Raw genomic sequence first — 12861 nt, forward strand, 5'->3', positions numbered from 1 at the left:
CAGTGGAGAAGGGTTCCTTTTTCCCCACAGCCTCTCCAACATTTGTTGTTGGGTGATTTCTTTATGATAGCCATTCTTTCTGGGGTGAGACGGTATCTGTTTAAATTTGCACTTCATGGATGGGTAGTGATGTGGGGCATTTTTTCATATATTTATTCATTTCTACAATTTCATCCTCTGAGAAGTGTATGTTCATCTCAGATGCCCATTTCTGGATTGGATCTTTAAATTTTGGGGCCCTAATGTTTTTTACTTTTTTATAAATTCTAGAGAGCAGACCTTTGTCTGAGTGCTTATTAGTTTTTTTTCCAAATTTTTCTCCTTTTCACTTTGTTGGTAATTTCTTTTGATGTGCAAAAAATTCTCAATAAGAGGAGGTTCATTCCTTGATTTTAGAGAACATTCAGACATCTAGCAGGTCATTAGTTATATTTCCTTATATTATTTGGATCATTTGGAAGTCCTATATCATACGCCCTATATCACCAGCACCAGTGGAAAAAAAAGATGAAAAATATATTGTTGAAATATACAAAGAGTAACATACAATTTTTTTCCTTTTCATTAGTAGTATGTACTAGAACAACCCCTGTGAAGTACAACTTGGCAATATATAATAAAATTATAAGTACAAATGCATTATGGCCCAACAATGCCATTTATTTGTATTTGTGACAGTATGTCATAAGAATCTTCAAAATGACATTTAGTGTTAGAGATAAGCCAATAAAAGTCTAAACACAATAGAAAGAAAACATAAGAAAAAAATCTTCGTACAGTTGTTTTTTTTTTTTTTTTTTTTTTTGCGGAACTGGGGATTGAACTCAGGCCCTTGCGCTTGCCAGCCAAGCACTTATTCCACTGAGCTATCTCCTCAGCCCCCTTTTTTTGCTCATACACTGCTTTTTTGTTTTTTTGTTTTTGTTTTTTGGTGGTACCAGGGATTGAACTCAGGACTCTGTGCTTGCCAGGCAAGCACTTATTCCACTGAGCTATCTCTCCAGCCCTGAAAAAAATCTTTGTGACTGTGGGTTTGGCAAAGATTTCTTAGATATGACACTAAAAGTACAATACATAAAAGACAAAACTGATAAAATAAACGTCATTAAAATTCAAAACTTTTGCACTTTAAAAGACACCATTAAGAAAATAAAAAGGGGCTGGGGAGATAGCTCAGTAGAATAAGCGCCTGCCTAGCAAGTGCAAGGTCCTGAGTTCAATCCCCAGTACTGCAAAAAAGAAAAAAACAAAGATTGTATAGAAAATATTTTCAGGTTGAGAATATAGCTCAGTAGCATAGGCACCTGCCTGGCAAATGTAAAGTCCTGAGTTCTATCACCAGCACTGAAAAAAAAAAAAAAAAAGCATATCTGATATAGTGCTAAGGGCCAGCCAAATAGATCAGCAGATTAAAGCACCTGCAAGCAGATGCACAGGCAAGGGTTGGATCCCCAGGCCTGCTATGCCAGCCTCACCCCTGGGGCATGCTGAGACAGCAATTCAGGTGGCACACACCTATAATCCCAGCTCTTGGGATGCTGTAAACAGGTGGATCACTACAAGTTCAATCTAGTAGTGAGACCTGGAACACCCTGTGGACTCTTCCCTAAAATAAAATAAAAAAAAAAAAAGGCTTCTACCCAAAATATGTAAAGAATCCTGCAATTCTATAGTGAGAACAAACAATCCAATTTAAAAATGGATAAAAGGCTTTGTGATGGAGGTGGATGTCTGTAATACTAGCTACTTGGGAGGCTGAAGCAGGGGGATTACAAATTTAAGGCCAGGGGGGCCTGCCTCTTAGCTCAGTTCTTTAAGTGGCTGATTCAACAAAGCCATCAGGCTCAGGTTGCTGTGGTTTGATCCCCACAACTCAAGCCGGGCCAAACCTGCCCTGAAGGCATTCGGAGCAAAAAAAAAAAAAAAAAAAAATTTAAGGCCAGTCTGGGCAACCCAGCAATAGCCTGTCTTAAAAAATAAAAAGACCTGACGAGGTAGCTCAGTGGCAGGGCTCCCCAGAGTGCACCCTCCCTCCACAAAAGGCCTCCTTGTAACAGAGACTTACAGGCAGTTTGCTATAAGCACCAACACTTGGGCCTGGAGATGTCTGATGGGTAACCAGAAACAGGATAAAAGCTTGGCATCTGCCATCCTATTGTATGGCTCCTTTGGCTACTTCAGTCTTCAGATCAGATTCTGCTCAACTCTCTACAGTCTCCATCTTGACCTTCTGACTTATTTTCTGAGTTATCCTATCCCTTGGCCATCTTGGATTCCAGGAAAGAAGGTCAGGTGAATAAACACCTTGTGACAAAAGCTAAAACTATCTCCCAGAAGCACCAACCTTCTGGTCTCCAACAAGGCACTACCTGAGCCATCCTGAGGTAATCATCCAGAATGTGCCTGAGCACTGACTATGCACGATCCCAGCCCTTGCTGAAGATGACTCAGAATCAGCCCCTCAGGGACAGGTTTCAGTCACTAGACTGTTGTTTTTTTCCCCAGTGTGGTCTCGCTGAAATTAAAATTCTTTCCCGCCTTCATTATCATTCTTATCTTCACCTGACCTATGGGGACAGGTGGCCAGACCTGGCTTACTAGGACTCCCAATTGGGCCTCTGGCCTCGGATTATAGCCACATTCTCACCATCTTTTTTTTTTTTTTTTTTTTTTTAAATCAAAGAGCAGACTTCTTTCCAGGAGCCTACATGAGACTTAACTTGGGAGTGTTGACTGGCAAAAAAGTGCTACATCCTGAAACCAATGAGCAGCAAGTGGAAATGGGGCTGCTGCATGAGAGATGGTCCAGTCCCTAGACCAACGGTCTACTGACTGAAGGTCCACCCTCCCCAGGAGCTACCTGGACAAAAAGAAAGCCAAGGAGGGAAAGGTGCTGTGTGCACAGAAAGAGTGTGTGCCACACAGTGGGTGTGGTGAGAGACAGGTACAGATCATGGGGAGCCTTTGAGGACCTGTTATAGAATATGGACTAGGAGATCACTTAGAGGTGGATATGTGGAGCAAGGTAGAATCCCAGGCTTATCAGAATGTAAGGGGCTGGGAGATGGCTCAGTGGAATAAGCACTTCCCTGGCAAGTGCAAGGGCCTGAGTTCAATCCCCGGTTCCGGAAAAAAAAAAAAAAAAAAGAACGTAAGGTTCAGGTTCAGAAGCATGAATCAAATAAGAATGGTTATCATTATCAACAAACCGACTATTTCCACATTCTTACAGAAAAGATCATTAGACTTACAATTCTCCATCATTTAAAATTTATTCCTAGAGACACTCTCACATAGATTAACTTCTCTCCAGGTGTAGGATTACTAGATTTTTGCCAAAACATCTATCTTAAAATGTGATAAGGCAAGAAGTCCACAAATATAGCATATAAAACAGAGGTATGCTATATACTATAATTAGAATTACATCTGAGTGTGATAGCACATGCCTGTAATCCTAGCTCTCTTGGACGCTGAAGCAGGAGGATCCCAAGTTTGAACCCAACCTGGGCAATTTAGTGATATGGCAAGATCCTATCTCAAAAATAAAAATAAAAATAAAAATGCTTGCAATATAATTCAGTTCAAAAACACTGGGTTCAACCCCTAGCACACATACACACCCACCCTCCGCAAAAAAAAAAAAAAGGAGGAAGAGGGAGGAAGGAAAGAAGTGGGGGGGAAGAACTATAGAGCTAGGTGCGTTGGTGCATGCCTGTAATCCCAGCACTTGGGAGGCTGAGGCAGGAGGATTACCATGAGTTCAAGGCCAGACTGGGCTACACAGACAGCAGACCTTGTCTAAAAATAAAACACAATACAACAACACTATAGCAATCCCAGATTAACATATTTCTAAAAACAATTCTCAGGCTATAGAACTGGAGGCTAAACAGAGAAAGCGTAAGAGAGTGAGCCCAGCATTTAGGATCTCTTTATCCCACAGACCATTTACTGATTCCACTGCTTTGTCTTCTTTCCTCTGAAATGAGCTCTTACTATTGCTCTTAAATTCCTGGGTTCAAGAGATTCTCCTGTCTCAGCCTCCAGGATACCTGAGACTACAGGAGTACACCACCACACTCACCTCGCTGATTCCAGCACAAGTGTTTGAGGGCCTAAGCAATACTTTTAACATCCTCTTTATACAGAGACAACAGATGGAGTCTAAGGCCCTCCAAGGATATGGAAGACTAATAAATGCTTATGTTAGTCAGTTTTCTACTGCTATGATAAAATACCTGAGAATAACAATTTAAAAGATAGAAAGTTTATTTGGGCTCATTATCAGGAGCTTCAGTCGAGTTGACTGACTTCATTGCTGTAGTCCTGAGGTTGGGGCAGAATAGCAGAAGGGCAGACAGAGAAAAGCTGCTTATCTCATGGCAGCCAGGTGGCAGAAAGGGTGAGAAGAATAGAATACAGGGGTTGGGGACAACATATGATACCTATGATCCTACTCAAGCAGGCCTCACCTCCTGTTTCCATCACCTCCCAATAATATCATCAAATTACAGTTTTATCAATGGAGTAATCCATTTGACAAGGTTAGAGGCTTCATTTCCCCATAAGCCCACCAATGGCATCAATGGAAACCAAACACATGAATTCTGAAGAATATTTCAAATCCGAATCATAATGCTTACTGTATTTATCAGGATTCTTCAAAGAAAACTAACAGATAAAAGATATACAGGGGACTGGGGAGATGGCTCAGTGGAATAAGCACTTCCTGGCAAGCGCAAGGGCCTGAGTTCAATTCCCCAGTTCCACCAAAAAAAAAAAAAAAAAAAAGATAAGTTGATTATGATTATGAAGCCTGACAAATTAAAAATCTGCAGAATCGATATGCAAATAAGACTAGAAAGGTCTATAGAACAATGAAAGAGCTGATGTTCCAGTTGAGTCTGACAGGCAAAAGAATTCACTCTTACTTGTGAGAACCTCAGCCATTTGTTCTATTTAAGCCTTCAATTGGTTAAATAATGCCCAATCCAACCAGGAAGGGCAATCTGCTTTAGTCTACTCATTTAAATGCCAATCTCAGGCCAGGGATGTAGCTCCACAGTACAAGTGCCTATCTGGCAAGCACAAGGTCCTGAGTTTGATTCTCAGTACCAAAAAAATATCAATCACATTAAAGTATACCCTTGGAAACATCCAGAATATTTCACCAAGTACTTGTATCTAAGCACTCCACAGTCTAACCATATTAACATTTAAGATATTCATCTATGACAAAATAAGACACAGTCCCCATGTTACAATGGTCCTACTTAAGATTTTTCAATTGTATGATGGTGCAAAAGTGATATAAATTCAGTATAAAGTATATTTCAAATTTTGATCTCTTCCAAGGCTAGTAAATGCAATCTGATCCTTCCATGCCAGAAAGCAGCAAGGAGCTGCGGCTTCCAGTCAGCCATGCCATCACAAGTGTAAAAAAATACTATTATACAATGTATTGTGTTGCTAAACTAAGATGGTTGTTAGATATATGTGCATTTTTGACTTTGATTATTTTTCAATTTATGATGAGATTACCTGGAAACAATTCCTATTGCAAACCCAAGAACTTCTGTACTTGGCACTTGGTAAGTACTTATTAAGTATCTGATGATTTGAATCTTAACCAAATTCCAATTTAACCCAATTTCTTTTTTCTTATTTCCTTTTGTGACAGTGCCTTGTTTTGTAGTTCAGGTTGGCCTTGAACTTGTGGCAATTTTCTTGCCTCAGTCTGTCTCCCCAGTGCTGGGATTATAGGTATGGGGCACCATGCCCAGCTCCAATTCTAATTCTATCAGTGAAGCAGACAAAATCATCCTATGGCAGTATCTAACCCTTCTCTTCCTATTTTTCCTCACTTCTAACTACAAGTGACAGTTTGGATGCTTAATGTCCCCCCCAAATCTCCTATGTTAGTCTTTGTCCCCAGGATTCAGCTATTGGAAGGTGAGACCTAGTGGGAATTTCTTAATGTCCTGGAAGCGAATTGTGGGTTCCTGCCCTCATCTGATTTCAATTTTTCTTTCTGGCTGTGAGGCAAGAAGTTTGCTACACCTGGTGATTCCTTACCATTACAATCCAGCATGTCTACCACAGTCCTAAAGCAATGGGTTTGTCCAATCTTGGACTGGAACATTCAAAACAGGGAGCCAAATACACCTTTTCTCTTTATACGTTATCTTAGGCACTTTGTTAGTGACAGCCTAAGGCAACCACTGTTCTTCACTAACTTTTTAAAGGCAGACTCTTCATTTTAGATATTAAATCAATTTCATTATGTAGGTCTAAAAACAAACACTATAGTTCATCTCACTACCCCAGGACTACCCGTGGTGCCTGTTGTCTATGACAGTACACTGGAAAAGTCCTGTCCTGCCCTTACATTATACCAACACCTTCAAGTCTCAAAATATAATAGTCTTGCTTTCTTAGTTACTAAATAAGGCAGTTTATAATTTGAAAACCTGAAAGCTAAGAATTGTTTCTTATGACTCATAAAATATGAAACGAAAATGCATCAAATGGTAACCTTTGCTTTGGCTAAAGTACAAAATACTAACTGAAAAGACAGAACCAGTGGTTAAAATTAGAAACAAGTATTGTTGTCATGGTGCAAACCTGTAATCCCAGCACTGGAGAGGCTGAAGCAGGATTGCCATGGGTTCAACCTCAGACCATTTCAAAAAAGAAAAAATAAAAATTTGAAGACTTTTTTTTTTTTCCTAAAGCTAACTTCTTGCTACTTGTCACAGTATGGTACTAATTTGTGTGTCACTTTCATCCACCTTTTTCTAAATTCCTTCAAAAGAACTGTCCTTTGTAAAGGAGGGGAGTCTAAATAATTGAGTCTAAACTCTGAATGCTGATTCTACATGCACTAATTTGTAACCTTTGCACAGACACAGGAGGAGTCTTTGCTTTCCCGGAATGCCGACCACCCATTGCTAAATTGTCCCTGTTCTCTTATGACCAAAGAGAAAATAAAAACCAAGGGCTTCCAATACATTAGTGCTCCACAAACAATTGGGTTTTAACAACATAGAGAATAAATAACATGGGTTCAAAATTCAGTTTGACAAGTGTACAATCAAGTGCTGGGTCAAGTAAGAAAACCAGAAGGGAAAAAATAAGCACTATCAAGCGACCTACAGGGAAGCAGGGGTACTGCTCCAAAAGTTACTCCCACGGGTTCGAGAGCAGCAGTCTAGTTGGAAGAGAGCTTCTCTCCATATGCTTCAAAGGAATGTTCTGTTCCCCCCAACTCTTCTTCCTTTGGCGCCATCTTGGGAACAGCGAACTGAGGGAGGGTCGAGGCTGCTCCTATTTTCCTCAAAGGGAGAAGAGGACAAGGAGAGGAATAAAACCACTAAGAGATCGACAAGCTCTGACTGCGGCTTTCTGGAAGGACAAAAATTTAGTAGTTGGTCCAGTCCACGGGATTCGGAAGACTCCCCCAATCCTCAGTAACTCATCCCCTAAAAAGAGCTTAGGAAACGACAAATCTCCGCACATTATCCTGAGAACATGTTTCAGGAAACAAGACGTCCAGGTTGCCTTGCCAGTACCTTCTCGCGCCACCTCTAAGCGGCGACGGCAGTAGATCGGTCCCCAGCTCGCCCCTGCCATCCCTAACCCAACCAACCCCCCGCCGCGCGCCGGAGGTGTGCGCGTGCGTACATTGTCCGCGGCGCCGCACTGCGCAGGCGCCCTGGCCACTTCCGGGATCTGTCAGCCGCTCCCTCCCGGCCTCCGTCCTCCGCCCGCGCTCGCCGGAGCCTGTTCGCGTCGACTGACCAGAGTCCGCGAATTCTCCGCTGCAAGCCCCTCTGCACCGCCCAGACCTCAGGTAAAAGGCAGTATAGGTGAGTGTATGGCTCTGTTGTCCTCCACTGCTCCTACCTCACACAGTCTTGGTCCTGTGGGGGCGGGGAGCCTGGGACTTAGGCCGCGGGGAGCCCCGAGGTTGAGGGGTAGCCCGGGCCTCAGAGGGGGCGGGGATCCCCTGTCCTCGTATATCCCTAGCTGCTAGCGTTGCTGCACACAGATCGGTTACTTCTTTTTTCGAGTTCGCTGCCACTTCCAATGCCAGAATGAACAGCACCGGCGCCCCATATTGCTACCTGCACCTCAACTGAGGACATCTATAAAATTGTGTTAAAAAAAATGATTTCTCCCTAATGGCTCCTTATGAAGAATCATGGATCTCTCTATTTAGAATAGCTCCTTGAATACTGAAGGCGACCATGGAGCGTTTGCCTCCTGTCTAAAGGCAGTTAGACAATTCTGCAATTGGTGGAAACGAGTTCCTTACGATTTCCCAACGACTAACTCCCAAGTCAGATTTCTACCACTCTTGGCGCTCCATTTCGCTTAGTGGAACCTTTTGTGTAAAATCGCCAGTTCCTGTCCGATTCTGCTGCTTTGCTGAGGAACCCTGGCAAGATTGCTTCTCTGTGCCTCAGTCTCTTCATCTGCAATAAGAACATTCTTTAGGGTTTTTCTCAGGATCAGCTGACCTTATTTGCATAAATTGCTTAGAACACCAGCCTTCCACTGCTAAGCCTTAGCAGTTATTACTGTTTCTGGGCATTTTGTACATACCTGTCATCCTCTTTATTCCCAGACATAAGGGCCAGAATAGTGTCAGATTTCTTTCTGGCCCCATAGTGATACTGACAGCACTGTTAGGAACATGGTAAACATTTTAGTTAATAAATTGTAGCTTACAATCTTTGATTATAAAGCCATCTGTTCTTGGGAGATTTTTAGACAGGGTTTCATTGTGTTCTAAATTCAGGCTGGTCATGACCATAGTATATATAGTCCATCCTCCTGCCTCACATCTCTCAAAGGTTGAGATTACAGGCATATGCCATCATGTCTGGGAAGCCATCTGTTCTTATGCCTTTGGAGCCTTCTGTCTACTTGTACTCATCAATCAGATTGGTCTTTAGTTCTGATGTTGTCTTGGTCTTTCTCTTTTTTTTCTTTGTCTGACCTTAGGGACACTCTGCCACTTAACCCTCTTCCCCCAGGACCTTTTTATTTTTTATTTGTTACAGAGTCTTGCCAAATTGTCCAGACTAAAGCATGAGGTGGTGATGCACCCCTGTAATTCCAGCACTCTGGGAGGCTAAAGCAGGAGGATCACAAGTTCAGTCTGCGCTGGGCAATTTAATGCTTTAACAAGACCCTATATCAAAAGTAGGAGTATTAAAAGGAGGATAGAGATATAACTCAGTGTGAAGGCTCTGGATTCAGTTTTCAGTAGTGCCAAAACAAGTGAAAAAACTGCCCAGGCTGGTCTTGAATTTGTCATCCTTGTGTCTTGGCCTCCCAGATAAGTGGGATTACAGTCCCACCATGCTGGCATTTCTGGCCTCTTTTATCAATTTTATTAAACTTTTGTTCTTATGTGGGCTTTGAGTTTTCAGGTATCTAAATCAAAGTAGAGAGTATGAATCAGGGTGAACAGAGAATAGATAGGCTGTTTGACTGCTTCCTACCACAAAGTAAATTTGAGGGACCTTCTGGGATTCATCTGGTGATCCCAATTAAAGAAGGGAAATCATTTTGGATAATTAAAACTCTTGCTTTGGAGAGAGAGTGGCAGTATTTTGATGTAATTATCTAATCCTGTCCTGAAACAAATCCTGTACAAATCAAGTAAGTTGAAAGTGCTCTGCCAGTGAGCCTGGAATTGAAGCCTGTCTGATCACTGGGAGGGTGTGGTGACCTTGCTGGAGTACCTGGTGTTGCATAGTTGGGTAATGAGAGTGATTAAAAATTAGATGAATCACAGTTTTAAAAACTGACCCTAGAACAGGGAACTGAAATTCCCATTTGTATGAATACTTTCAAGTTGCGATGGAATAAAGCCAGGAATGTACAGCATGTATCAATGTTTCCAAGTTTAGAGGGTATTTCTAAGGATTGCTCAAAAGCTGTGAGTCAAAGGAAGAAAGGAAACTAAGATCTGGTTTGGGTTGGGCTCAGTATAACATGTTTCATATGTCCTGTCTTATCCTACCAACAGCCTTGTGATGGCAGTAGTAGATCTGCTTTACAGATAAAGTAAATTAGGTTGAGATATTGAGTAACTTGCCCAGGGCCTTACTACCAGTATGTCTAACCCAGGATTCACACACTAGGTCATTTGGCTCTACTAGCCGTACCAGACACCCAAATGACTTGACTCAAAGTGATAATTAAAGAAAAGGAGTGGGGGAAGTACCTGGAATCATACTATGCCATAAGCCATTGTTATTTCTGTCCGTAGACAATGAAAATAACAAATTGTTAAATGTCACGTTACCACATTTTTGTCTATCCCCTTGTCTCCTCTCTAGCTTTATTAAGACAAAAATTTTCAAATTTTAAATATTAACCACCATCATTATAATTATGATGAAATTATAGTCACCCTATGTAAGAAGGTATGTTTGTCTTGGTACAAAAGTCTGGCTGTTAGTTTGTGGTTTTGTTGTTGTTGTTTTTTCATTCAGTGAATTTGGCAAATACAAGCTGTGTTTTCTAGGTGCATTCTATTTTGTTTATATATTTAATTTTTTTAAGGGAAGGGTCTACAGGGTGTTCAGGGTCTCACTACTAGATCGGCTCATAGTGATCTGCCTGTTTACAGCCTTCCAAGAGCTGGGATTGCAGGCGTGTGCCACCACACCCAGTTTCAATTGCCATCTCAGCACACACCAGGGCACAGGGGGCATGGCAGACCTGGAGATCCGAACCCCACGTCCCTGCGCCTCCTTGCAGGTGCTTTAATCTGCTGAGCTATTTGGCCAGCCCGCTAGGTGCATTCTAAATTTGACAAACGTGAGTGTTGTGTTGGTCTACTGACTTAAAATAGCCACAAGATTATAAAAGAAGTACAGGTTGGAATATAATGTTCAAATATAGAGCTTGAGTGATACAGCAAAATAAAATTTTAGGAGTAATTGTTGCTATTATGTGGTTGTTTGCCCTGTTTGAAAGCTTTAAAAAAAAAAAAAAACTGAGTATAAAACTGAGTTGAATAAGAAAGCTTTATCTGAAGTTGTACTCTTTTTTTAAGCTGTATGGAAATACATGCTGTTATTACCCAGATACTCAAATTGTATTGTTAGTTTGCAGGCTGGTTTTGTTTCATTTAACAAATGAATTGATCAAATTTGGCTTTTAAGCTAAATTTCTTTTAATTAAAGAGATATATCTGTGACATGACATGCTATTTTGTGTAGCTCTGAGTAAAATTTCATGGGACAGAACAATTTAAGGTAAACATCAAAGGCTGGTCATGGTGGTACACAGCTATAATCCCAGCACTTGGGAGACTGAGGCAGGAGGACTGCTGTGACTTTGAAGACCAGCCTGGGCTATGAAGTAAGTTCAAGGCCAGCTTGAACTGTATAGTGAGATCCTGTCTCAAAAAAGATGAAAACAAAGCAATGATAGCAAAAATTTAAAAAAACAGTTCAGTCAACAATTGAAATTTTTAAAAAAGGTAAGCAATCAGAGATTAGAGATAAAGAAGCCATGTGGTGTACCTTTGGAAGTATTTTAAAAAACAAATTAAGCAGTCTCACTAAAATTCATTTAAAATGTTTTAAATTTCCAATTAGGGGCCTTTTCTTTATTTGTGAGTTATAATTTGCTTTCTAGAACATGTAGAAGAAATTAATGACTTAAATATCTTCCCTATTACAATACAGTGTAAAACACTTTTTCTACCAGTTGAAGATACTAGATTTTTTTTTTTTTTTTAATTTAAGGGTGCATTTATTTCTTTTTGGCCTTTGGAGTCTTCTGTTTTCCACTGACAATCGTTTCTGCTTTGTCAGTTGAACTTTTATTGCTCACTTTATAATCATTCATTTTCTGCTTGCACCAGAATTCCTGTTTTACATTTCAGTACCAATGCTAAGTTAACATAACTTATATGTAAGTGTATTGAAACTCCAATTTGTAACGAGACTGCCTCTTAGAAATGATAGAGGGGCTGAGGAGATAGCTCAGTTAAATAAGCACTTGCCTAGCAAATGCAGGGGCCTGAGTTCAATCCCTGGTTCCAAAGAATGAAAAAAAAGGAAATGACAGAGCTGGGGGTAGGAAAAGGTTGGCTGCTTTTTTGGAAAGAATTTCCTGTTTCAGATAACGGTTGCTTCTTCAGTGGATTTAGATTTAGGTACCTTGGGGCCGGGGAGAAGGCTCAGTAGAATAAGTGTTTGCCTGGCAAGCGCAATTTAACAATGTTGTGTTTCATATTCTACTTTTCAACCAGTTATAGTAAAACTTTTTTTTTTTTCTGCTGGCTGGGTGTCCAATGTTTATTTTATTTTTTTATTATTTTTTAATTTTTTACATCAGTTATTTTATTTTAAAGAAAAAAAATAAAAACAATGGTACGAAATCTCAAAGATTTTAGGAGAGTAACAATGGTTAGTACATTATGTATTGTTACTGCCAAAGTAGTTTCTCATATTACAAGATATAGGCAAGAAATAATAAACAAAAAATTTTTTTTTAAAAAGGAAATAATAAACTACATAGGTACAAAACTCTGGGTTTTTTTTTTTTAAGTCAACAGAAAATGGAAATATACTTTTTAAAGTTTCTAATAGTAGAAGATATCATACAACGTCTTTCAAATAAATTGTAAGTCAAAGATACAGTATAAATCTTAGAACAGAAATTAAGATTAAGCAATATTCAGAAAATTAAATGTTTCCAGACAATTGAACTAAGAAAAAGTTTACGTGGTAGTAAAGAAGTACTAAGAGTAAAACATAAGATAAATACTGGAATGGCAAGTAAATGACCAGCACTTCTAACAGTTTGAGGATAGGATATCGCACA

General features: G+C 40.2%; 1 protein-coding gene and 1 pseudogene across 3 annotated transcripts in view; both read left to right on the forward strand.

Annotated features, from left to right (window-relative positions):
* The window catches only part of LOC101573167, a 77114-nt pseudogene extending 74880 nt beyond the window's left edge, over positions 1-2234 (forward strand).
* Positions 2235-7733: 5499 nt separating this feature from the next.
* The window catches only part of Arpc1a (actin related protein 2/3 complex subunit 1A), a 33270-nt gene continuing 28142 nt past the window's right edge, over positions 7734-12861 (forward strand). The window contains exons 1-2 of one of the 3 annotated variants that reach the window (XM_023713496.1): positions 7734-7871; positions 10161-10271. The gene's annotated coding sequence lies outside the window, so the exon portion shown is untranslated. The remainder of the gene's footprint in view (positions 7872-10160; positions 10272-12861) is intronic. The other 2 variants (XM_023713495.1, XM_004629636.2) reach the window with 2 other exon arrangements.

Source organism: Octodon degus, unplaced genomic scaffold (genome assembly GCF_000260255.1).
Source record: "Octodon degus isolate 3935 unplaced genomic scaffold, OctDeg1.0 scaffold00031, whole genome shotgun sequence".
Taxonomy (NCBI): Eukaryota; Metazoa; Chordata; class Mammalia; order Rodentia; family Octodontidae; genus Octodon; species Octodon degus.